The sequence below is a fragment of the Oncorhynchus mykiss genome, chromosome 20 (genome assembly GCF_013265735.2).
Source record: "Oncorhynchus mykiss isolate Arlee chromosome 20, USDA_OmykA_1.1, whole genome shotgun sequence".
Taxonomy (NCBI): domain Eukaryota; kingdom Metazoa; phylum Chordata; class Actinopteri; order Salmoniformes; family Salmonidae; genus Oncorhynchus; species Oncorhynchus mykiss.
Window position 1 is genome coordinate 1,632,711 of NC_048584.1, and position 25,256 is coordinate 1,657,966.

General features: G+C 46.6%; 1 pseudogene; it reads right to left on the reverse strand.

Annotated features, from left to right (window-relative positions):
- Window positions 1–25,256, reverse strand: part of LOC110498716 — a 59,477-nt pseudogene that overhangs the window by 24,381 nt on the left and 9,840 nt on the right.

Here is a 25,256-nt window from a genome sequence, read left to right on the forward strand (position 1 = left end):
AGGCGCTATCATGTGTTGACTTTCATGCATGTTAACATCAGAAGCCTCCTCCCTAAGTTGTTTTATTCACTGCTTTAGCATCCTGATGTCCTAGCCGTGTCTGAATCCTGGCTTAGGAAGGCCACCAAAAATTCTGAAATTTCCATCCCCAACTACAACATTTTCCTCCAAGATAGAACTGCCAAAAGGGGTGGAGTTGCAATCTATTCCAGAGATAGCCTGCATAGTTCTGTCCTACTATCCATATCTGTGCCCAAACAGTTCAAGCTTCTTCTTTTAAAAATACACCTTTCCAGAAATAAGTCTCTCACTGTTGCCGCTTGTTATAGACTCCGCTCAGTCCCCAGCTGTGCCCTGGACACCATATGTGAATGAATTGCCCCCCGTTTAGCTTCAGAGTTTGTACTGTTAGCTGGCCTAAACTGGGATATGCTTAAATCAAATCAAATCAAATTTATTTATATAGCTCTTTCTAAAAGTATCTGCCCCAATTGCAACCCCTATTACTAGACTGTTCAACCTCTCTTTTGTATCATCTGATATCCCTGAAGATTGGAAAGCTGCCGCTGTCATCTCCCTTTTCAAAGGGGGAGACACTCTAGACCCAAACTGTTACAGACCTACTGTATATCTATCCTACTCTGCCTTTCTAAAGTCTTCGAAAGCCAAGTTAACAAACAGATCCCAGACCATTTCGAATCCCACCGTACCTTCTCCACTATGTAATCTGGTTTCCGAGCTGGTCATGGGTGCACATCAGCCACGCTCAAGGTCCTAAACTACTGTATATCATATCCGCCAGTCTCTGTGGGGGTGCCACAGGGTTCAATTCACAGGCCAACTCTTTTCTCTATACATCAATGATGTCGCTCTTGCTGCTGGTGATTCTCTGATCCACCTCTACGCAGACGACACCATTCTGTATACTTCTGCCCCTTCTTTGGACACTGTGTTAACAAACCTCCAGACAAGCTTCAATGCCATACAACACTCCTTCCGTGGCCTCCAACTGCTCTTAAATGCAAGTAAAACTAAAGGCATGCTCTTCAACCCACCACTGCCTGCACCCGTCCTTCTAGCATCACTACTCTGGACTGTTCTGACTTAGAATATGTGGACAACTACAAATACCTAGGTGTCTGGTTAGACTGTAAACTCTCCTTCCAGACTCACATTAAGCATCTCCAATCCGGAATTACATTTAGAATCGGCTTCCTATTTCGCAACAAAGCATCCTGCCAAACATACTCTCGGTAAACTGACTATCCTACCGATCCATGACTTCGGCGATATCATTTACAAAATAGCCTCCAACACTCTACTGAGCAAATTGGATGTAGTATATCACAGTGCCATCCATTTTATCACCAAATCCCCATATACTACCCACTACTGCGACCTGTATGCTCTTGTTGGCTGGCCCTCGCTTCATATTCTTTGCCAAACCCAGTGGCCCCAGGTCATCTATAAGTCTTTGCTAGGTAAAACCCCGCCTTATCTCAGCTCATTTGTCACCATAGCAGCACCCACCCATAGCACATGTTCCAGCGGGTATATTTCACTGGTCATCCCCAAAGCCAACTCCTCTTTTGGCCGCCTTTCCTTACAGTTATCTGCTGCCAATGACTGAAACGAATTGCAAAAATCACTGAAGCTGGAGTCGTATATCTCCCTCACTAACTTTAAGCATCAGTTGTCAGAGCATTGAACCTGTACACAGCCCATCTGTAAATAGCCCACCCAACTACCTCATCTCCATATGGTTATTATTTTAAATTTTATTGCTCCTTTGCACCCCAATATCTCTACTTGCACATTCATCTTCTGCACATTGTTTAATTGCTAAATTGTAATTATTTCGCCACTATGGCCTTTTTATTGCCTTACCTCCCTAATGTTACCTCATTTGTACACACTGTATATATAGATTTATATCTGTATATATTTATATATATAGATTGTTCTATTGTGTTATTGACTGCACATTTGTTTATTCCATGTGTAACTCTGTGTTGTTTGTGTCGCACTGCTTTGCTTTGTCTTGGCCAGGTTGCAGTTGTAAATGAGAACTTGTTCTCAAATGGCCTACTTGGTTAAATAAATGTTAAATAAATACAAGAAATACGGTAGCAGAGAGAGCAGTCTATGACTTGGGAGAATGGACTCTTTGAAGCTTTTGTTGGTCTTTCCTCTGACACCGCCTAGTATATTGGTCCTGGATGGCAGACAGATCTGCCCCAGTGATGTACTGGGCCATACGCACTACCCTCTGTAGCTCCTTATGGTCAAATGTCAAGCAGTTGCCATACCAGGCGGTGATGCAATCCATCAGGATGCTCTCGATGGTGCAGCTGTAGAATTTTTAGGATTTAAGTGGATTTAACAAGTGAAACCAATAAGGGATCATAGCTTTAACCTGGATTCATATGGTCAGTATGTCATAGAAAGAGCAGGTGTCCTTAATGTTTGTATACTCAGTGCATTCGGAAAGTATTGACTGAGACATTGTGACTTTTTGACATTCTGATTGGGCATCTCTCTGATGTGATGGGCCTGTGTGTACATATGTGTGCGCGTGTCAGTGTGTTCCGCCTCTCTGACTGAGGCATTGAACTTGGATTTAAGATTTTCTGGAAACAAAGTTATTTATTTGTCAAGAGTAGTAGGCTAAGGCCTAGTTCTCTGTGACATTTTAGAGACACACACACACTCATGAAGAAGTTTCACTTTCAAACACACACAGAGAGCACAAAGAAGGAAGAACACTGAGAGAGAATTGACTTTAACTAAGGAAAATAAGAAAAATAAGTTTAATAAATAAATTGGGACTGGAATTGACCAAAATAATGATTAAAAGGTTAAATATGTTAAATGGTGAAGTTTGAAAGCGTGGGGAAATGTACTGTGGAAGATGCTATTAAATGGGGGATTAAAGTAATGCAGTAAAATGGTTAACACTGTTCTAATGTTGTTTGCATTAAAGTATGATGGATATAGACAAGGTTTGTTAAGCCTGTAGGAACAAGGCCCGTAGGGCCTGTAGGAGGTTGATAATGAAAGGTTATAATGCTGAAATGTTGTAATGTTGGGATGTTTAACTTGTTGCATATCTAAGAGGTAGTAAGTTAGGTTAGAGGGGGATTTTAATGGAGCTAAGTGGGGAACGATAATGTTTAAAAATGTATGTTTTAAAAGTTAAGGTTAATACAGTACATTAATAATGCTGGAAGTTCCCTGGTCAGAGCGGCCAGTAGGAGACATCCTATCAAGGCGGGCATCCTGTGTAGGCGAGCATCCTGCCTAGGCGAGGAAAGGAGCGATGTCCGCATTAAGTGTTAACCACTGAACGCATCATCGGCGCAGGTCAGTCACGTTGGTCTAGCAGAAAATAGAATGGAGGGTATAAAAGAGCTATGGTTTTTGGAGAGGAGCACTCTCCTTGAGAAAGAAGAACCTGTCGACTGCTGGAAGAAGATTTTTGCTGTAGCTTTTAAACTTCAAATATCTTTAGATTTTTATGGCACTTATATTTAGATTTGTATTATACTCAGTTAAAGTAAAATTCTAGGAGGAATCCTTTGTGACGTGGTAAGGTTGGACCCAGGTTGCAGAGAAGAGACAGGCGAGGAATCGGTGGTTAAGGATAAACATAACACTTTACTGAGAAACGGTAGCCGCAGGATCACAGTACACTTGAAAAAACAACAAACACTCAGTCTCGAAAACTCACTCAGGAAACGAAAGCACACGGCAAACAATTCAAGCTTCTGCAAAGGAAACCAGAAAACATACCTATTTTAATAGGCAGAGTAATAGGACACACCTGAGTGTCATTAATCAAATCTAATCAAATGTTATTAGTCACATGTGCCGAATACAACAGGTGTAGTGCTTACAGTGAAACGAATACCTTACAGTGAAATGCTTACTTACGAGCCCCTAACCAACAATGCAGTATCAAAAAAAGATGGATAAGAATAAGAGATAAAAGTAACAAGTAATTAAAGAGCAGCAGTAAAATAACAATAGCGAGATTATATACAGGGGGGTACCGATACAGAGTTAATGTGCGTGGGCACCGTTTAGTTGAGGCAGTATGTACATGTAGGTAGAGTTATTAAAGTGACTACTAATGTGCGTAGATGATAATAACAGAGACTAGCAGTGGTGTAAAGAGGGGGGAGGGGCAATGCAAATAGTCTGGGTAGCCATTTGACTAGATGTTCACGACTCTTATGGCTTGAGGGTAGAAGCTGTTTAGAAACCTCTTGGACCTAGACTTGGCACTCCGGTACCGCTTGCCCTGCGGTAGCATAGAGAACAGTCTATGAATAGGGTGGCTGGAGTCTTTGACAATTTTTAGGGCTTTCCTATGACACCGCCTGGTATAGAGGTCCTGGATGGCAGGAAGCTTGGCCCCAGAGATGTACTGGGCAGTTCGCACTACCCTCTGTAGTGCCTTGCGGTTGGAGACCGAGCAGTTGCCATACCAGGCAGTGATGCAACTAGTCAGGATGCTCTCGATGGTGCAGCTGTAGAACCTTTTGAGGATCTGAGGACCCATGCCAAATCTTTTCAGTCTCCTTAGGGGGAATAGGTTTTGTCGTGCCCTATTCATGACTGTCTTGGTGTGCTTGGACCATGTTAGTTTGTTGGTGATGTCTCTAGGACTGTCTCTGCCGCCCTCTGGTGACAGGTTTCCACCACCATGACATCCTTAAGGTTATCTCATTCATAGAGGTTTGGTAAAGTAGTTGTTAGAGTTTTAGATGCCATTTGAGGGACTGAACGTCCTGAGGGGGGAGCCAAAAAACTGTTTATAGTGTTGTAAAAGGTAAGAAACCATTTTTCTTGTTATTAAATATTGTGCTTCTCATAAAATTGTAATAGACAAAAAACTAACATTTTATTGGCGCAGCCCAATGGGTGTTTAGGTAAGGGCGCTGAAGGTGGTCTATCAATTTAATTTACTGTACATTTTTTTTGCATATCATTTGATTTGTGATGTTGATTTGTGATTGATTGTTTGATTGTTATGGGATTTTTTTTGTGCCTGTTTCTGGAATTCTGAATTAACTTGCTTTATTTTTCTGAAACCCTGTGTCATCAAAGAGTCGTACAAGTACATGTTATGTTACTCTAGGTTTTCCGGAATAGACTTGATTGACTGAGGATTTTCATAACATCTGGTTAGATAATCTATCAGAGACTCAAGTGGCTGGTATAAAGGAACCTCACCTAAGACCCAACTATAGCTACTGAGTGCATTGGTAGGAGTAGTAGGAGGAGAGATTCTGGGCTAAGCCAACCCGGGAGAGAGCCTCTCATAGTGTTCAAAAGTTGAAGCTCTGGCCTGGATGATCCTGAAGAGGTGCCGGGTTGCAGGGTAAAGGAGCATAGGCACTCAACTTCGGAGATAGCCCACTCTACTGTAAGGCTCGTACTGTTGAGTTTGAGAGACAGTCCCTAGCTGTACACTAGCTCAGTAGTAAGGCAGAGCGGCATCTATCAGATCTGTAGGGATTAGGGTCAAGAGATAACGGAACTTCCATTGAGTAGACAGGGCCCAGAGTCAGTTAATCCTGCAGGGGTGGTATTTTAGCTTGGACATATTGATATCGATTTGACCTTTATTTTGACAGGGAGTCATAACTAGAGACCAATATCTATTTTATAGATGAGCCCTGTATACACATTGATACACATTAATATACACTATACACTATACACATCAATATTCACATCAATACATGAAAAACAAAACACAATCATAGAAAACAAACACATTCTTCAGTAAAAAGATCCTCAATCAATTGCCAAAGAGGCACCAATTCATCCAATTTTAGAGAGCCTTGGAGATTATTCCACAAGTAAGGTACACAAATCTAAAAGCATATTTACCTAACTCAGGAGTGATCGATTGGATCTCCACAGTTAGCCATCCATGAGACTGGGTCTGGTATCTCGCCCTCTTTGGGCTAGGAGGCAGTATTTTCAAGTCCGGATGAAAAGCATGCCCAAAGTAAACTGCCTGTTACTCAGGCCCAGAAGCTAGGATATGCATCTAATTGGTAGATTTGGATAGAAAACACTCTAACGTTTCTACAACTGTTAAAATGTGTCTATGAGTATAATAGAACTGATATGGCAGGCGAAACCCCGAGGACAAACCATCCACCCCAAAATATTTTCAGTTTACCACTATTTTCAATGGCTAGTAGTTTCAGGCTGTTTTTTGAAAAAATTACCCAGAAATTGTAGTTTTGGCTCCCATTTTGGCTGTCGTGTTTCCATGCCCATGGAGGAAAGCGCGTTCTTTCTTGTTTATCTCCAGTAAAGACAATAACAATTCTCCGTCTTCAATTGTATCATTTATTTGCGTATTAGGATACATAATGTTTGATTATAAACATTGTTTGACTTGTTTGGAAAAGTTTATTAGTAACGTTTGGGATTCATTTTGTATGCATTTTGAAGGAGGGAAACTGAGTGGATTATTGACTGAAGCGCGCCAGCTAAACTGAGTTTTTATGGATGTAAAGAAGGACATTATTGAACAAAAGGACCATTTGTGATGTAACTGGGACCTTTTGGAGTGCCAACAAAAGAAGATCATCAAAGGTAAGGCATTTTTTGTATCGCTATTTCTGACTTTCGTGTCGCACCTTCCTGGTTGAAATATGTTTGTCATGCATTTGTATGATGGGGCGCTGTCCTCAGATAATCGCATGGTTTGCTTTCGCCGTAAAGCCTTTTTGAAATCTGGTGGCTGGATTAACAAGAAGTTAAGCTTTATTTTTGATGTATTGCACTTGTGATTTTATGAAAGTTAAACATTTAATTTGAATTTTGTGCTCTTCAATTTCACCGGATGTTGTCGAGATGTTCCGCTAGCAGAACGCCTAGCCGTAACAGGTTTTAATAATGAAGAACGGTAAGGTTGGAAGTTTATGCATTAGGGCTATTCACTGGTAGCTGGGGGGAAACAACATCAGTGCTTTGGAATAGCCTTGGGTTGAGTTCAGTAGGTAGAAAACAGAGTAAAACGGGTAGGTGTCATCTAAACTTGTCCAATAAGAGCATCAAATTTTTGCCACGGAATTTAGTTTTTCCATTGTAAAACGTTTTGGTACAGTTTTCGCCCCTACTGGGCAAACATGACTCTGATGTTTGAGTATACTCACAGGTGTGAGGTCAGTAATGTTGCACTGCAGTAGACTGGTGTCCTCTACTAGCGTCTCACCCAACAGAGGACTGTGGGAAGGGGAACTGCTCTACCTCACAGTGGAGCACACATGCACACGCATTCACACACGCACGTGAATGCGAAAGCACATACACACACTCACAGTTACATTTGTGCAGGTATGGGGAAAAAACAAAACTTTCCGTTGCGAGGTCGGATAGTAGAATAAACAAGGTGCAATTTCGAAATTTGGTCCTGCATCACCAGTTTTATCTTGTTATCTTCTTATGGCTGCAGGGGCAGTATTGAGTAGCTTGGATGAAAGGTACCCAGAGTAAACTGCCTGCTCCTCAGTCCCAGTTGCTAATATATGCATAGTATTATCAGTTTTTGATAGAAAATACTTTGAAGTTTCTAAAACTGATTGAATGATGTCTGTGAGTATAACATAACTCATATGGCAGGCAAAAACCTGAGAAGAAATCCAAACAGGAAGAGGGAAATCTGAGGTTGGTCGATTTTCATCCCAGCCCCTATTGAATACACCTTGGGATATGGATAAAGTTGCACTTCCTAGGGCTTTCACTAGATGTCAACGGTCTTTAGAAACTCAAATGAGTCTTCTACTGTGTTGTGGAGCAGGATGGGAGCTCTTTGAGTCAGTGGTCTGGCAGAGAGCCAGGTCCTTGTCATGCGCATTTCACATGATAGCGACCAGCATTCCATGGCTTCTCTACAGTCATAGGAATTCTCGGGTTGGAACTTTATTGAAGATTTATGATAACAACATCATAAAGATTAATTCTATACTTAGTTTGACAAGTTTCTTTGACCTGTAATATAACTTTTTGAAGTTTTCGTCCGACATTCGTATGGACCTGCACAAGCGTTTGGATTTGTGTACTAAACGCGCTAACAAAAGTAGCTACATTACTTCCGGCGCCGACAGAGATGGCCGCCTCGCTTCGCGTTCCTAGGAAACTATGCAGTTTTTTTGTTTTTTTACGTGTTATTTCTTACATTAGTACCCCAGGTCATCTTAGGTTTCATTACATACAGTCGAGAAGAACTACTGAATATAAGATCAGCGTCAACTCACCATCAGTACGACCAAGAATGTGTTTTTCGCGACGCGGATCCTGTGTTCTGCCTTACAAACAGGACAACGGAGCGGATCCCATGCAGCGACCCAAAAAAAACGACTCCGAAAAAGAGGGAAATGAGGCGGTCTTCTGGTCAGACTCCGGAGACGGGCACACCGTGCACCACTCCCTAGCATTCTTCTTGCCAATGTCCAGTCTCTTGACAACAAGGTTGATGAAATCCGAGCAAGGGTAGCATTCCAGAGGGACATCAGAGACTGTAACGTTCTTTGCTTCACGGAAACGTGGCTCACTGGAGAGACGCTATCCGAGGCGGTGCAGCCAACGGGTTTCGCCACGCATCGCGCAGACAGAAACAAACATCTTTCTGGTAAGAAGAGGGGCGGAGGCGTATGCCTTATGGCTAACGTGACATGGTGTGATGAAAGAAACATACAGGAACTCAAATCCTTCTGTTCACCTGATTTAGAATTCCTCACAATCAAATGTAGACCGCATTATCGACCAAGAGAATTCTCTTCGATTATAATCACAGCCGTATATATCCCCCCCCAAGCAGACACATCGATGGCTCTGAATTAACTTTGTTTGACTCTTTGCAAACTGGAAACCATTTATCCGGAGGCTGCATTCATTGTAGCTGGGGATTTTAACAAGGCTAATCTGAAAACAAGACTCCCTAAATTTTATCAGCATATCGATTGCGCAACCAGGGGTGGAAAGACCTTGGATCATTGTTACTCTAACTTCCGCGACGCATATAAGGCCCTGCCCCGCCCCCCTTTCGGAAAAGCTGACCACGACTCCATTTTGTTGATCCCTGCCTACATACAGAAACTAAAACAAGAGGCTCCCACGCTGAGGTCTGTCCAACGCTGGTCCGACCAAGCTGACTCCACACTCCAAGACTGCTTCCATCACGTGGACTGGGACATGTTTCGTATTGCGTCAGACAACAACATTGACGAATACGCTGATTCGGTGTGCGAGTTCATTAGAACGTGCGTTGAAGATGTCGTTCCCATAGCAACGATTAAAACATTCCCTAACCAGAAACCGTGGATTGATGGCAGCATTTGCGTGAAACTGAAAGCTTTTAATCAGGGCAAGGTGTCTGGTAACATGACCGAATACAAACAGTGCAGCTATTCCCTCCGCAAGGCTATCAAACAAGCTAAGCGTCAGTACAGAGACAAAGTAGAATCTCAATTCAACGGCTCAGACACAAGAGGCATGTGACAGGGTCTACAGTCAATCACGGACTACAGGAAGAAATCCAGCCCAGTCACGGACCAGGATGTCCTGCTCCCAGGCAGACTAAATAACTTTTTTGCCCGCTTTGAGGACAATACAGTGCCACTGACACGGCCTGCAACGAAAACATGCGGTCTCTCCTTCACTGCAGCCGAGGTGAGTAAGACATTTAAACGTGTTAACCCTCGCAAGGCTGCAGGCCCAGACGGCATCCTCAGCCGCGCCCTCAGAGCATGCGCAGACCAGCTGGCCGGTGTGTTTACGGACATATTCAATCAATCCCTATACCAGTTTGCTGTTCCCACATGCTTCAAGAGGGCCACCATTGTTCCTGTTCCCAAGAAAGCTAAGGTAACTGAGCTAAACGACTACCGCCCCGTAGCACTCACTTCCGTCATCATGAAGTGCTTTGAGAGACTAGTCAAGGACCATATCACCTCCACCCTACCTGACACCCTAGACCCACTCCAATTTGCTTACCGCCCAAATAGGTCCACAGACGATGCAATCTCAACCACACTGCACACTGCCCTAACCCATCTGGACAAGAGGAATACCTATGTGAGAATGCTGTTCATCGACTACAGCTCGGCATTCAACACCATAGTACCCTCCAAGCTCGTCATCAAGCTCGAGACCCTGGGTCTCGACCCCGCCCTGTGCAACTGGGTAATGGACTTCCTGACGGGCCGCCCCCAGGTGGTGAGGGTAGGCAACAACATCTCCTCCCCGCTGATCCTCAACACTGGGGCCCCACAAGGGTGCGTTCTGAGCCCTCTCCTGTACTCCCTGTTCACCCACGACTGCGTGGCCATGCACGCCTCCAACTCAATCATCAAGTTTGCGGACGACACAACAGTGGTAGGTTTGATTACCAACAACAACGAGACGGCCTACAGGGAGGAGGTGAGGGCCCTCGGAGTGTGGTGTCAGGAAAATAACCTCACACTCAACGTCAACAAAACTAAGGAGATGATTGTGGACTTCAGGAAACAGCAGAGGGAACACCCCCCTATCCACATCGATGGAACAGTAGTGGAGAGGGTAGCAAGTTTTAAGTTCCTCGGCATACACATCACAGACAAACTGAATTGGTCCACTCACACAGACAGCATTGTGAAGAAGGCGCAGCAGCGCCTCTTCAACCTCAGGAGGCTGAAGAAATTCGGCTTGTCACCAAAAGCACTCACAAACTTCTACAGATGCACAATTGAGAGCATCCTGTCGGGCTGTATCACCGCCTGGTACGGCAACTGCTCCGCCCTCAACCGTAAGGCTCTCCAAAGGGTAGTGAGGTCTGCACAACGCATCACCGGGGGCAAACTACCTGCCCTCCAGGACACCTACACCACCCGATGTCACAGGAAGGCCATAAAGATCATCAAGGACATCAACCACCCGAGCCACTGCCTGTTCACCCCGCTATCATCCAGAAGGCGAGGTCAGTACAGGTGCATCAAAGCTGGGACCGAGAGACTGAAAAACAGCTTCTATCTCAAGGCCATCAGACTGTTAAACAGCCACCACTAACATTGAGTGGCTGCTGCCAACACACTGACGCTGACTCAACTCCAGCCACTTTAATAATGGGAATTGATGGGAAATGATGTAAATATATCACTAGCGACTTTAAACAATGCTACCTTATATAATGTTACTTACCCTACATTATTCATCTCATATGCATACGTATATACTGTACTCTATATCATCGACTGTATTCTTATGTAATACATGTATCACTAGCCACTTTAACTATGCCACTTTGTTTACATACTCATCTCATATGTATATACTGTACTCAATACCATCTACTGTATCTTGCCTATGCTGCTCTGTACCATCACTCATTCATATATCCTTATGTACATATTCTTTATCCCCTTACACTGTGTACAAGACAGTAGTTTTGGAATTGTTAGTTAGATTACTTGTTATTACTGCATTGTCGGAACTAGAAGCACAAGCATTTCGCTACACTCGCATTAACATCTGCTAACCATGTGTATGTGACAAATACAATTTGATTTGATTTGATTTGATTTGACTTGGACATAAATAATGGACATTATCGAACAAATCAAGCATTTATTGTGGAACTGGGATTCCTGGGAGTGCATTCTGATGAAGATCGTCAAAGGTAAGGGAATATTTATAATGTGATTTCTGATTTCTGTTGACTCCAACATGGCGGATAATTGTATTTGTTTTCTGAGCGCCGTCTCAGATTATTGCATGGTTTGCTTTTTCCATAAAAAAAATTGAAATCTGACACAGCGGTTGCATTAATCTTTATAGCACAGGCTCGACAACATTCCGCTGAAAAGGCAGTGAGCGAAATTCAAAAATATTTTTCAGAAATATGTAACTTTCACACATTAGTCCAATACAGCAAATGAAAGATAAATATATTGTTAATCTACCCATCGTGTCCGATTAAAAAAATGCATTACAGCGAAAGCATCACATATGATTATGTAAGGTATGTTAGGTCACAGCCAAGTCAAAATAGGAGTCACAAAAATAAGAAATATAGATAAAATGAATCACTAAATGTTGATGAGGGGGCGGCAGGGTAGCCTAGTGGTTAGAGCGTTGGGCTAGTAACCGGAAGGTTGCAAGTTCAAACCCCCAAGCTGACAAGGTACAAATCTGTCGTTCTGCCCTTGAACAGGCAGTTAACCCACTGTTCCCAGGCCGTCATTGAAAATAAGAATTTGTTCTTAACTGACTTGCCTGGTTAAATAAAGGTAAAACAATAAATAAAAAAAAATAAAAAATCAGATGACACTCATAGGACTTCATGTTACACAATACATGTATGTTTTGTTCGATAATGTGCCTATTTATATCAAAAAATCTCAGTTTACATTGGTGCCTTACGTGCAGTAATGTTTTAATTCCAAAACATCCGGTGATTTTGCAGAAATCCTCATAATAAACATTGATAAAAGATAAGTGTTATTCACAGAATTAAAGATAGACTTCTCCTTAATGCAACTGCTGTGTCAGATTTCAAATAAACTGTACGGAAAAATAATAATCTGAGAATGGCGCTCAGAACCCAAAAGGAATATCAGTGGGACTGTTGAGCTAACGTAGGCTAATGTGATTAGCATGAGGTTGTAAGTAACAAGAAATTTCCCTGGACATAGACATATCAGGTATGGGCAGGAAGTTTATATTCTTGTTAATCTAACTGCACTGTGCAATTTACAGTAGCTATCACAGTGAAATAATATGCTTTTGTTAGAGTGCACAGTTATGATCTTGCAAATGTATTACTAAACCAATTAGGCACATTTGGGCAGTCTTGATACAACATTTTGAACAGAAATGCAATGCTTCATTGGATCAGTCTAATTTACACATACACTGCTGCCATCTAGTGGCCAAAATCTAAGTTGTGCCTAGATTCCTAAATCATGTATTGGCCTTTCTCTTGCGTTTTTTTTCCTTGTATTATCTTTTACCAGCTCTAATGTGTTATATTCTCCTACATTAATTTCACATTTCCACAAACTTCAAAGTGTTTCCTTTCAAATGATATCAAGAATATGCATATCCTTGCTTCAGGTCCTGGGTATGGCATTTTAGGCGAAAATTGAAAGAAAGGGTCCAATCCTTAAGAGGTTTGAAAGGAGAACACAGATACGCTACACACACTCATATAAGAAGCACACCCACCCACATAGGCCTACAAACTCATACACACACGCATGTACTGTATGCATACATACACCAGTGGCGGTCGGTGCCGTTTAAGATGAGGGAGGACGGTCATATTCATGAGCATGGCCTTATTTCTATTACAGCATATTGGATGATTGTCATTCATATTCCATTCACCCAGTTCAATGTAACATCGATACGTAGGTTTAGCCTTCTACATGATACCAACATTTTTCCTATAACCATCATGAGGTTTCTACAACTTAGCCTGTGAATGAGAGTTTACAACGTAGGTGCACACATGTCAAGAAAAACACGTGAGGTGACAGACACCTACACATGGACAGACACTGACACATTCAATATCGCACACTCTGGGCTGCATCTATCTGATCTAGGATGTAATCATTAGTCCAACAGTTGCAAACAAGATTTTCCGCTGTACACTTTCAGGTATGTTTATCCCTGTTTTCTTTCTTTTTAAGGACGTTTTAAGAAATGTTTTCCAACAGAATTGACCCCTGATCACACGTAAACACAGTCCACTAACATAGCAGACACATTCCTTCTTGCATCTACATGTTTTCTTCTCACCTTTTCCCTCCACTTCTGGACTTCAATGCACAACAAGCTGTTTGTGACCAAGTGAAAAAAAAACTTTCCAAACCAAACCATATCATAACCGCTACTCACAGCCTACATCATTGTCACCATATTAGCTAAAGTAACGCCATAGTCAACATAGCTAATAGAACTAACACGCTAGTAAACCCGCTACAAAGATGCAGTAACGTTACTTACAGTGTTCAGTCAGTAAGCCGGTGTCAATAAATTAGTTCAACCAAAAGCTTGCCTTGACTTGGAAGAGTTCCAGTGTTGTGTTAGATAGTCAGCTAGCTAACATAGCATCCCTCTGATTGAGCAAGGTGTTTGAGTATGCTAAACTAGCTAGCTACATTTGCTAGCTAAGTAAGTGAAAGTGAAAATAAATGATGAAATATCTCTCTCTCTTTCTCTCTCTCTCTTGCTTCTCCTTCATTTTTTAAGAAATTAATTTGTTAAAAACTGTTCAACTATTGTCTTTCTCTCTTTTTGAGTCAACAACTCAGTACTAGATTACTTCTCTGATCCTTTGATTGGGTGGACAACATGTCAGTTCATGCTGCAAGAGCTCTGATAGGTTGGAGGACATTCTCCGGAAGTTGTCATGATTACCGTTTAAGTCTATGGAAGGGGTAGAACCATGAGCCTCCTAGGTTATGTATTGAAGGAAGGTAGCTGTCCTCCGGTTACACCATGTGTAACGGTTTTCTTGATGAGAAGGAGAGTCGGACCAAAATGCGGCGTGTCTATTGCAATCCATGTTTAATGAAATAACACACTAAACACAAACACTACCAAAACAATAAACTTAACAAAACCCGAAACAGCCTATACTTGTGTATCCTAACACAGAACAATGACATCAGGACACTAAGGACAATCACCCACGACAAACTCAAAGAATATGGCTGCCTAAATATGGTTCCCAATCAGAGACAACGATAAACACCTGCCTCTGATTGAGAACCACTTCAGACAGCCATAGACTTAGCTAGAACACCCCACTAGCTACAATCCCCACACATACACACCACATACAAAAACCCATGCCACACCCTGGCCTGACCAAATAAATAAAGATAAACACAAAATACTTTGACCAGGGTGTGACAGAACCCCCCCCCTAAGGTGCGGACTCCCGAACGCACCTCAAAACAATAGGGAGGGTCCGGGTGGGCGTCTGTCCATGGTGGCGGCTCCGGCGCGGGACGTGGACCCCACTCAATCAATGTCTTAGTCCCTTCTCCTCGCGTCCCTGGATAGTCCACCCTCGCCGCCGACCATGGCCTAGTAGTCCTCACCCAGAACCCCACTGGACTGAGGAGCAGATCGGGACTGAGGGGCAGATCGGGACTGAGGGGCAGCTCGGGACTGAGGCAGCTCGGGACTGAGGGGAAGCTCAGGAGTGAGAGGAAGCTCAGGAGTGAGAGGAAGCTCAGGCAGGTTGATGAATCTACCTGGCTGGCTGGTGGTTTCGGCAGATCCTGGCTGACTGGCAGATCCTGGCTGACTGGCAGATCTGGAAGAGTCTGGTCGACTGGCAGATCTGGAAGAGTCTGGTCGACTGGCAGATCAGGAAGAGTCTGGTCGACTGGCAGATCTGGGAGAGTCTGGTCGACTGGCAGATCTGGGAGAGTCTGGTCGACTGGCAGATCTGGGAGAGTCTGGTCGACTGGCAGATCTGGGAGAGTCTGGTCGACTGGCAGATCTGGGAGAGTCTGGTCGACTGGCAGATCTGGGAGAGTCTGGTCGACTGGCAGATCTGGGAGAGTCTGGTCGACTGGCAGATCTGGGAGAGTCTGGTCGACTGGCAGATCTGGGAGAGTCTGGTCGACTGGCAGATCTGGAAGAGTCTGGTCGACTGGCAGATCTGGAAGAGTCTGGTCGACTGGCAGATCTGGAAGAGTCTGGTCGACTGGCAGCTCTGGCTGCTCCATGCTGACTGGCTGCTCCATGATGACTGGCAGCTCTGGCTGCTCCATGCTGACTGGCTGCTCCATGCTGACTGGCAGCTCTGGCTGCTCCATGCTGACTGGCTGCTCTGGCTGCTCCATGCTGACTGGCTGCTCCATGCTGACTGGCTGCTCCATGCTGACTGGCGGCCCTGGCTGCTCCATGCTGACTGGCGGCCCTGGCTGCTCCATGCTGACTGGCGGCCCTGGCTGCTCCATGCTGACTGGCGGCCCTGGCTGCTCCATGCTAACTGGCAGCTCTGGCGGCTCCTTGCAGACTGGCAGCTCTGGCGGCTCCTTGCAGACTGGCAGCTTTGGCGGCATCCTGCAGACAGGCAGCTCTGGCGGCTCCTTGCAGACTGGCAGCTTTGGCGGCATCCTGCAGACAGGCAGCTCTGGCGGCTCCTTGCAGACTGGCAGCTCCTTGCAGACTGGCAGCTCCTTGCAGACTGGCAGCTCTATGCTAACTGGCAGCTCTATGCTAACTGGCAGCTCTATGCTAACTGGCAGCTCTATGCTAACTGGCAGTTCTGAACAGGCGGGAGACTCCAGCAGCGCTGTAGAGAAGGAAGGCTCTAACAGCGCTAAACAGGCGGGAGACTCCGACAGCGCTGGAGAGGAGGAGGGCTCCGACAGCGCTGGACAGGCGAGGCGCACTGTAGGCCTGATGCGTGGTGCTGGCACTGGTGGTACTGGGCCGAGAACACGCACAGGAAGCCTGGTGCGGGGAGCTGCTACCGGAGGGCTGGGGTGTGGAGGTGGCACAGGATGGGTTAGACCGTGAAGGCGTACTGGAGATCTTGAGAGCGGTGCTGGCACAGAACGTGCAAGGCTAGGGAGGTGCACAGGAGGCCTGGTACGTGAAACTGGCACCATCTTAACCAGCCGACTAACACGCACCTCAGGACGAGTATGGAGCGCTGACCCAGGTGCCATCAAATCCCCGACACGCTCCGTCGGGCGAATTCCATGTTTAAAACACCAACACAGCAACTCCCTCATTTCTCTCTCCTCCAATTTCCCCATTAACTCCTTCACAGTCTCTGTTTCGCTCACCTCCAACACCGGCTCTGGTCTCCTCCTTGGCTCCTCACGATAAACAGGGAGAGTTGGCTCAGGTCTGGCTCCTGACTCTGCCACACTCTCCCTGAGCCCCCCCCCAAGAAATTTTTGGAGCTGACTATGGGGCCTCCGTCCGCGCCGCCTTGCTTGCTTCGCAAACTCCATTCTCCTATATCCTTCCGCGCACTGCTCCATCGAATCCCAGGCGGGCTCCGGCACTCTCCCTGGGTCGACCGCCCACCTGTCTATCTCCTCCCAAGAAGTATAGTCCATACTGTACTCCACTTTGGGCTGTTCTTGCCTGTTGACACGCTGCTTGGTCCCTTTGTGGTGGGTGATTCTGTAACGGTTTTCTTGATGAGAAGGAGAGTCGGACCAAAATGCGGCGTGTCTATTGCAATCCATGTTTAATGAAATAACACACTAAACACAAACACTACCAAAACAATAAACTTAACAAAACCCGAAACAGCCTATACTTGTGTATCCTAACACAGAACAATGACATCAGGACACTAAGGACAATCACCCACGACAAACTCAAAGAATATGGCTGCCTAAATATGGTTCCCAATCAGAGACAACGATAAACACCTGCCTCTGATTGAGAACCACTTCAGACAGCCATAGACTTAGCTAGAACACCCCACTAGCTACAATCCCCACACATACACACCACATACAAAAACCCATGCCACACCCTGGCCTGACCAAATAAATAAAGATAAACACAAAATACTTTGACCAGGGTGTGACACCATGGTGCTACCCTACAGAGTGCTGTTGAGGCTACTGTAGACCTTCATTGGAAAAAAGTATGCTTTCATCAATTATTTGGTGATATGTCAATATATTTAGTATATATATATATATATATATATATATATATATATATATATATATATATATATATATATATATATTTATATATACATGTATTTATTTTTTAAATGAATTCACTGAGGAGGATGGTCCTCCCCTTCCTCCTCTGAGGAGCCTCCACTGACATACACACACACACGCACAAACACACATGCTTGCGCGTACACACTACACACACACACACACACACACACACACACACACACACACACACACACACACACACACACACACACACTATATTTTACAATTAAGTTGCACAAGGTAGTGCCCCTGGGTGTGTACTGTGTGTTTTGGGTCTGCATGTGTGTGTGTGTATCTACTGACTGGCATGCTCAAAGCCCGTCTGCATGCGTCTGAAGAGCCGGTGCCTCCACTCCCAGGCTTTGAGTTGCCTCTCATGGTCCGACGACTCCCACTCCCCGGGGCCCTCGGTACGCACCTGGGTCTTTAGGTCCCCCATGCGCTCCTCTGCCTCATGGACCAATGTGGCCAGGTGCAAAGCCCTCAAGGCTCACGACTGCTGGGCACAACAACACATAGTTGTAATTTATATTAAGACTAGAATCGCCGAGGTGATCAGCACATTACTTTATCAGCCATGCTCTTTGAAATAAAATGATCACTTTTGGGGGAATAGAGAAGGCAGATATCCTTTTTTTCATTTCTTCAACATATTGTTCTTCCCTCAGAAAATGAGAGACAATAGATGTGCTGAAAACACACAACTCTTTAATTCTAAGAAACCTCCTGTTTTCCCATAATCCACTGGTATAACACTCTAGCCTTTTTAATGTCTTTGTTTGTCAGAAGCACTAACGCAAATTCCTAATTAAAGCCCATTTAACTGCGGAGTCACTCTTTAACCTCTTGAGTGTAGGGGGCAGTATTTTGATGTTTGGATAAAAAACGTACCCAAATGCCTATTTCTCAGGCCCAGAATCTAGAATATTCGGAGGCTGCTAGATCACAGGCGGCAGAACGGCCTCTCTTTCTTTTTTCTCTCTCTGCCAACTTTGGGAACGTGCTGTTGTTTTGTGCGTGGTGAGAGGTTGGTTGTTCTGCTGGTTGTGATTGCTGTGGCAACTGACCTGAATAAGACTCACATTTACCAAGATTTTATCAGCAACCATCCTCATGTACTTCGTGCCCCCTTAGATTTTTGGGGTGCATGACAGCCATGTGCATGTCTCAGTATGTCTCAGTGTTTTGTCCTTTTCTTGTACCATCTGAGCAACACAGGACCACTATGTGTCACGGTCGTCCTCCTCTTCATCTGAAGAGGAGAGGCGAGATGGATCGGAAGACCAAAATGCGGCGTGGTAAGTGTCCATGGTAAATCTTTAATCAAGAAAGACTGAACACTATACTAACGAGTAACAAAAACAATAAACCAAATTCGACCGTGAAGCTACAAATGTTAAGGTGAGTGAATGAGGACCCAAAAGCGAACTAACTTAAACAGAGCTTCTTTAATAACCAAACTGTGGTAGGCTCAGATAGACCGGCAGATTCCGACAGGACAGGACAAGGTTACAGCAAACATGACGATAGTCTGGCTCAGGCATGAAACACAACAAACAAGAATCCGACAAGGACAGGAACAAAAACAGAGAGAGATATAGGGACCTAATCAGAGGGAAAAAGGGAACAGGTGGGAAACGGGGTGAATGGGTAGTTAGGAGGAGACAAGGAACAGCTGGGGGAAAGCGGGGGAGAAAAGGTAACCTAATAACGACCAGCAGAGGGAGACAGGGTGAAGGGAAAGGACAGAGACAAGACACAACATGACAGTACATGACAACAAAATGAGACCTGTGCTGAAACAAGCCATCAACATAGACAATCACCCACAAACAAACAGTGCAACCCAGGCTACCTAAGTATGATTCTCAATCAGAGACAACTAATTACACCTGCCTCTGATTGAGAACCATACTAGGTCGAAACATAGAAATGCCCCAAAACATAGACTGCCCACCCAACTCACGCCCTGACCATACTAAATAAACACAAAACAACGGAAATAGAGGTCAGAACGTGACAGTACCCCCCCCCCCCCCCCCCAAAGGTGCGGACTCCGGCCGCAAAACCTTGACCTATAGGGGAGGGTCTGGGTGGGCGTCTGTCCGCGGTGGCGGCTCTGGCGTGGGACGCGGACTCCACTTCATCATTGTCTTAGTCCGCCTTATTGTCCGCCTCCATGGCTTTCTCACCATGGCCACCCTACTCAATGACCCCACTGGACAGAGGGGCAGCTCGGGACAGAGGTGGGGCAGCTGCTCGGGACAGAGGGACAGCTCGGGACAGAGGTGGGGCAGCTGCTCGGGACAGAGGGACAGCTGCTCGGGACAGAGGGGCAGCTCGGGACAGAGGTGGGGCAGCTGCTCGGGACAGAGGGGCAGCTCGGGACAGAGGTGGGGCAGCTGCTCGGGACAGAGGGGCAGCTGCTCGAGACAGAGGTGCGGCAGCTGCTCGGGACAGAGGTGGGGCAGCTGCTCGGGACAGAGGGACAGCTCGGGACAGAGGTGGGGCAGCTGCTCGGGACAGAGGGACAGCTGCTCGGGACAGAGGGGCAGCTCGGGACAGAGGTGGGGCAGCTGCTCGGGACAGAGGGGCAGCTCGGGACAGAGGTGGGGCAGCTGCTCGGGACAGAGGGGCAGCTGCTCGAGACAGAGGTGCGGCAGCTGCTCGGGACAGAGGTGGGGCAGCTGCTCGGGACAGAGGGGCAGCTGCTCGAGACAGAGGTGCGGCAGCTGCTCGGGACAGAGGGGCAGCTGCTAAGGGACAGAGGGACAGCTCGGGACAGAGGGACAGCTGCTCGGGACAGAGGTGCGGCAGCGGCGCCGGACAGGCGGGAGGCTCCGGCAGCGGCGCCGGACAGGCGGGAGGCTCCGGCAGCGGCGCCGGACAGGCGGGAGGCTCCGGCAGAGGCGCCGGACAGGCGGGAGGCTCCGGCAGAGGCGCCGGACAGGCGGGAGGCTCCGGCAGAGGCGCCGGACAGGCGGCAGACTCCGGCAGCGGCGCCGGACAGGCGGGAGACTCCGGCAGCGGCACCGGACAGGCGGGAGACTCCGGCAGCGGCGCCGGACAGACAGGACCACCTGCAGGGAGGAGACAGAGAGACAGCCTGGTGCGTGGGGCTGCCACAGGAACCACCAGGCTGGGGAGACCTTCAGGAGGCTTGGGGTTAGGAGGAGGCACCTGAAGGACCGGGCTGTGGGGGAGCACTGGAGCTCTGGTGCGCAACCTTGGCACCACTTCCCCAGGCTGGATAACCACTCTAGCCCGGACCCTCCAGAGTGCAGGCACAGGTTGAACCGGGCTGTGGGTAAGCACGGGAGATCTAGTGCTTACTACACGCACCTCTCCCTTAGGCTCCACTCCCACATTTGCCCGACACGAGCGGAGCGCAGGCAGAGGACGCACTGCACCCTCCCAGCGCCCCGGAGACACAGCACGCAGAGCCGGCGCAGGATACCCTGGACCAAAACTGCGTACTGGCGACCAGACCCGCTGAGCAGGCACCATACGCCCTGGCTCGATGCCCGCGCTCGCATGACACCCTCGGGGGGCTGTCCTATAGCGCACCGGGCTATGGACACGTACTGGCGACACCGTGCGCTTAACCACATAACACGGTGCCTGACCAGTAACACGCTGCTTATAATAAGCACGAGGAGTGAGCGCAGGTCTGCTACCTGGCTTAGCTCCACCCCTCGTGTGCCCCCCCCAAAAAAATGTTTGGGGCTGCCTCTCGTACCTGTCGCACTGCCGTGCTGCTTTCGCCAACCTCATTCTCCTGTAACCCTCCTTGCACTGCTCCATCGAATCCCAGGCGGGCTCCGGCACTCTCCCTGGGTCGATCGCCCATCTGTCTATCTCCTCCCAAGTTGTGTAGTCCAGTGAAGCCGGCCGCTGTTGTTGTTGCTGCTCCTGCTGCTGCTGTTCCTGTCACTGTGTTTGTTGTCACAGGATAGGACTGTTTTGCGTTTTCACATTTCTTGTTTTTGTTAGTTTGTTCATGTGAAGTTATTTATTAAAAACATGAATCAAAACAACCACGCTGCGCTTTGGTCCGCCTCTCGTACAGACGAACGTCATTACACTATGAGTCTATGCCTGTCTGTGAATGCCTATATCTGTCTCCCTCTGTTTGTCTCTGTACAGTATGTCTCTCTGACGTCTCTGTCCCTGTCTGTCTCAGGGAGCCACAGACAGACTCTGTGAAATATCCTACAGCAGAATCAATGGCTTCCTTTCAAAGCCCAACGAAAACCATGCATTGTCTTTGATCTCAATTCTCCTCCGATGGAGTTTGATTACAATGTTCTTATAAAAATGCTGACTCTGTATCCTGACTAGGGCTGATGGGAGATACCTTATCTCGCTCTCCCTCTCCCTCTCTTTCTATTTCCCTCTCTTTTTCTTCATGTGTTATTTGGGCTCCGGAGAGCAATCAAAGAGCAAACTCCAGTAAACACCACTTTCCCTCAAGTGTTTTCAATTTGGTGATACCTTTATAAAATGTCTGGACAGGTTCTGGAAAGGGAGTGCAAACACAAATAGTCTGGGAGAGCTCGGTGAGGCCTAATCGTTAGCAGAGAGTGAGACGGCGGAGGCTGCTAGATCACAGGCGGCAGAACGGCCTTATGAAGATGACTAATATCGCATCAAGATGACTAACAACACCCCCTGAGCACCATTGTGTTTTTCGTCTCTCTTTCTTTCTTTCTTCTCTCTCTGCCAACTTTGACATACTCTGTAGTGTGGGAACGTGCTGTTCTTTGGTGCGTGGTGAGAGGTTGGTTGTTCTGCTGGTTGCGGTTGCTGTGGCAACTGCTCTGGTTGCTGTGGCGGTGGGTACAGTTGCCGCGAGGATGGCCATGGTTGCCAGAGTTAGAATGAAGTCACTTTTAGGCACTGATCAAAATTCAGTTTTGCGGGCCTCCGAGTGGTGCAGCAGTCTAAGGCATTGCTAGAGGCGTCACTACAGCCCCGGGTTTGATGCCGAGTTGTAACACAACAGGCCATGATTGGGAGTCCCATAGTGCGAGGCACAATTGGCCCAGCGTCGTCCAGGTTAGGGAAGGCTTTGGCTGAGGGGGGTCTTTACTTGGCTCATTGCGCTCTAGCGACTCCTTTGTGGCAGGCTGGGTGCCTGCAGGCTGACCTCGATCACAAGTCGAACGGTGTTTCCTCCGACACATTGGTGCGGCTGGCTTCCGGGTTTAGCAGGCAGGTGTTAAGAAGCGCGGTTTGGCGGGTCATGTTTTGGAGGATGCATGACTCGACCTTCGCCTCCCGAGCCCACTGGGGAGTTGCAGCAATTAGACAAATTGGGGAGAAAATTCAGTTTTGTGTATTACAGGTTAAGATTTGGGGAGGGTAAGCTTATCCTAAATCAGTACCAGAAGTGCAACTTCTACTCATACTATGGTTTATGATGGAACATTCTCCACATTTTCTTCAATAAACAACTGTTATGATCCTATAAGCTAAGGAGCGGGCGTGCAAGTGGGCACACAGACAGACAGAAAGTCAGTCAGTCAGAACAAACACAGCCAGACAGAAAGACAGACAGATAGCCAGTCAGCCAACCAACCAGCAAGCCAGAACAGGTACTCACAGTGGGGGCTTTCCTTGGCTCCGGCGTGGAGCACCAGCCTCTCCATGGGTATGTTGTTGGTCATGACGGCCATGTCCAGGGGCACCAGGCCCTCACTGTTTGGGATGTTGAGGTCCAGTTCTTCCTTGGCTCCGGCGTGGAGCAGCAGCCTCTCCATGGGTATGTTGTTGGTGATGACGGCCATGTCCAGGGGCAGCAGGCTCTCACTGTTTGGGATGTTGTGGTCCAGTTCTTCCTTGGCTCCGGCGTGGAGCAGCAGCCTCTCCATGGGTATGTTGTTGGTCATGACGGCCATGTCCAGGGGCAGCAGGCTCTCACTGTTTGGGATGTTGAGGTCCAGTTCTTCCTTGGCTCCGGCGTGGAGCAGCAGCCTCTCCATGGGTATGTTGTTGGTCATGACGGCCATGTCCAGGGGCAGCAGGCCCTCACTGTTTGGGATGTTGAGGTCCATCTCCTGGTGCTCCACCGCCTCGAACAGCACCTCGTTGCTCTGGAACTAACACACATAAACAAATGTTTAAAGAGATACTTCAGGATGTTGGCAATCAAGCCCTTTAACTCGTGGATTCCATTTTTATATCTGTGTGCAATTTGAAGGAATTTTTGAACTAGCGTTAGCACAATGACTGGAAGTCTATGGTAACTGCTAGCATGCTAGTATATACCATAGACTTTCAATCATTGTGCTAACGCTAGTAAGCATTGGCTTGCAAAACTAACTCTAACTTATATCATACTGGATGCAGAGATATAACAAATGGTATCCATGAGTTCATCTGACTAATTGACAAAATCCTGAAATATCCCTTTAATGAGACTTTGGTGTTAGGGGCTGTGTTGAGCATGTCTTGAATCAGTGTTGTGTCTGTGTTGAGCCAGTGTTTTGTCTGTTGAGCCTGTGTTGTGTCAGTTTTGAGCCTGTGTTGTGTCTTTTGAGCCTGTGTCTCGCTTGTATCTCACCTGTGTTTAAACGTGTATTGACCGTGTGTTGAGCCTGTGTCCCCCACCATGAGGGACTTGCGGAGGTGCTCCTTGTCACACCGTCCTGACACCACACTGTCCTCTAGGTCAGGCAGGTTGCCCGCAAGGAACCTCCCCAACAAGTTCCTGTAGAGGCGGCAGGCAGCGCTCGGGGATGACAGGCTGGTGGACTTGTTCCGGGTGGGAAGAGGGTGAGGCTTTCACATCTCTCGCATCTCTCTCATCTTGGCTGAATCATCCCTGTGGAGAGAAAGCGGTGCATCGATACAGGGGAGGGTCGAAAGTGGGATTTGGTGAGTATTAGTATCAATCATTATATAAGTCATAGTATGGTATTTTAGCAGACACCTTTATCCAAGGTGACTCAGAGTATATTTTGGCAACTATAGTATATTCAGTATTTGTGGACCATGAGGGAATCAAATCCATAAACCCGGTGTTGCTTGGACTTACCCACTGAGCCACTGGAACCACAGGGGGAATGGGGTGAGTATTATTGTACTTCTGCTATTTTTGAATCACTAGCACTGCGGGTACCAACACTTTTGAAGAATGCACCAAACATTACCTACAGTATGTTTGACGCTTCTGCCTTAGATATTGTTATAATGAACAGTACCTTGCTTGTTAACGTCTTCAAAATGTCTTGTTTAGAATGTCCTTAACATGGAGGCTCTGACGAAGACTAAGAAAACACATTAGATCCTACACCAGCTATAGAATGAATGCACATGTTTTTGAAGTGACATACCTCTTTTTGTATGTGTTATGAGGTAGGGCCAAGAGTTTTTCCTTACCAAATGACCAGGCAAGGAAAAACTCTGGGCCTTAATAAGGTTTTAACTTGGACCTGAAGTTCTTCCTGGTCAGCTGGTCAGGACAAACTCCTGGTCCCGGTCCTGACACGTTTTCTTAATTCCATGCCAATGTGC